The sequence below is a fragment of the Sinocyclocheilus rhinocerous genome, unplaced genomic scaffold, assembly GCF_001515625.1.
Source record: "Sinocyclocheilus rhinocerous isolate Xijiao unplaced genomic scaffold, SAMN03320098_v1.1 scaffold1252, whole genome shotgun sequence".
Classification (NCBI taxonomy): domain Eukaryota; kingdom Metazoa; phylum Chordata; class Actinopteri; order Cypriniformes; family Cyprinidae; genus Sinocyclocheilus; species Sinocyclocheilus rhinocerous.
In genome coordinates this window covers 46,524-49,067 of record NW_015640452.1, presented here as the reverse complement: position 1 = coordinate 49,067, position 2,544 = coordinate 46,524, and positions in this window count along the sequence as shown.

Sequence of the window (2,544 nt, the reverse complement as noted above, 5' to 3'; positions counted from 1 at the left end):
AAAAATCACAACTTGTGAACATTTGTCCATATAATATATATAGATATATATAGACGTTTAGAAAATGTCTTTAAGATGTTTATGATTTAGAATGTATGTAAATATGACATCTTAGAGACGTCTATCAGATGTGTGTACACAGCAGATGCTATCCAGATTAAGCAATCTTTAACAGACATGGGTCTGAGGGGACATGAATGCATTTAACCAGCAGTTACAAATGCATAAATACTGTTTTGTTTTAAATGTAAAACTTTGAATATTGATATTTGAAAAGTTTTAAAACATGAAAAGATACTTGAAATGTGAATTTAAAGCCGCCATATAGGTGGCAGCCCTATGTGGCAATCAATGTTAATGCGAGTCATTGAGATTAAATCGATTCATTCAAAAGGTTGAAATGAGTGAGTCACTAAATCATTCGTTTAAAAAACAGATTCATTCAATAAGAAAACACCATCCTGTGTTGCTCAGCGGGGCAAAACAGCGCTGTTTGGAACTATTTTCATTGGCGAAATACAGCAAAAACAGGCATCTAAATTTAAGTAGCCTAACTTAATAATAACTTTATTAAGCTTGTATAAAATCAATATTACATTTGTTATAATGCTGATATCTGGAAAAAACGCCACTCTTAGTGTGATATAGATTAACTATATTAAATGAAGGGCTCACAGTTTTTGCTGTTGCACTGTATACATACATTTTGAATTATGAAAATAATTTTTTTTTAAAAATTTATCTTGAAGAAAGCTTGTAGAAAATAAAGTTTTGTGAGAATTATCCTCAAACTTAACCTTGAACTTGGTAAAACTTATCTTTATTAAAAATGTTTCAAGTCTTAATATTCTTTTTTTGTTATACTGGGATAAATCATACTGGGATGTATGCTTAAAAACGTTTTTGGAAGTGGTGCCCTACCTAGAAAATTTCCCACCAGCCGCCACTGGTGTCACATGCTATTAAAAAAACAGTACCAGAAATTCAAGCAAACCACTAAATATTTCTGGGGATATAATGTGGGATTTTGTGTATTTAAACTCACAGTAAATAATATATCTTTCATAGGCTCGGTGCAAATGCGTTGAAGTACACATTAACAAACTGCCTAAATGTCCCACTGATGAGTTCTTGCTGATGGTCTTTTGGGTGATTGAGTGCAGGTGATGCAGAGTGAAACCCCCCCAGCTGGTGCTGTATCTAAGGTCATATCTCATAGTCTAACAATGGAAACTCGAACCTTAGCGTAGTCACATTTTCCCCTTGATTTCAACCTAAAGGTCTTTACATCAGCTGTACAGGATGGACAAGTTCAAGAAGTTCAAGAACAAATGTTAAAGGGTTATAGAGGGGTGTTAAAAATGTAAACAGTGATCTTTCCTTCCCTCACTCATTTCTGATTTGCACTGATGTGTATCTGTTCAATAGTCTTTCACAGGGCCGTCTTTTAAGCAGCAGTATAATTTAGTAATTATCATTACTGATATTAATGAAAGTTTAACAGCTATTTTAATAATTAATAATTAATTAAATAATAAAAACTTGTTCTTCCCCTTTTCCCATCACATATCAGATCGGAAAGATCAATAAAAATAAAGAAAATATTTGAAAAGTGGAAATAAAACGGCTCATTAATAATGCAGTGTTATTGGGTATGGTTAGGTGTAGGAAGGGCTTTATTGTCCCAATAAGGCGGCATCCATTTAATAATATTAATAAATATGAATTTACACTCAATATGTTAATTTATAGTGTTTTATAATGTACTACAGTACTGAAGTATAAATATCTGCCACCTAACTACTATTTTACACTTAGCCTATTGCTAAAGAAAATACTGCTATTTTAGTGTAAACAAAAGTTATCATTATTTGCACTTAGTGTAACTGCCAAAAATAAAACAATATCGTTGTTCAGTTAAAGACAGCTCAGTGTTGATTCAGTTCTGTTCAATATGTAAAGTTAATTAATTATGAAATTAGTTCAATTGGGCAATATAGCATTGTTTACTAGTATGAACCCTTATTAACAAGCCTTTGTAAAAAGAATGGTTAGCACATTTATTTGTAAGGTAACAGCCTCGACAGCTGTGCTGAATTAAGGTTCAGTGTTTGTCATGTGACAACACTGTAGCATACTACTCTGAAACATATTGTTACTAATTGTATACTGTTTCACACACTATTCTTAAAAAAAAATAGTAGGCAGTATACACTGTATACTGGGCAGTAGGCAGTATGTTAGTATGTCATTTCGAACACAGCCTTAGATTAGCTGGTTCAGGTGTGTTTAATTAGGGTTGAAGCTAAATACTGCAGGACAGCGGCCCTCCAGGACTGAGTTTGGAGAACCCTGGAGTAGACGGTCAAACTTTGACTGAAGTCAAAATTGAGTTTCACCAGCAGATGGCATCGTTGTCTGTTTATGACAAGCATGAGAGTTGACTTCTGTAAATCACTGGACAGCATGGGCCATGTGTTTGGGGACAGGGTCATACTGAATGCTGTGCCACTGCCAGAATCAACAGACGGATCCCTGAAGTAA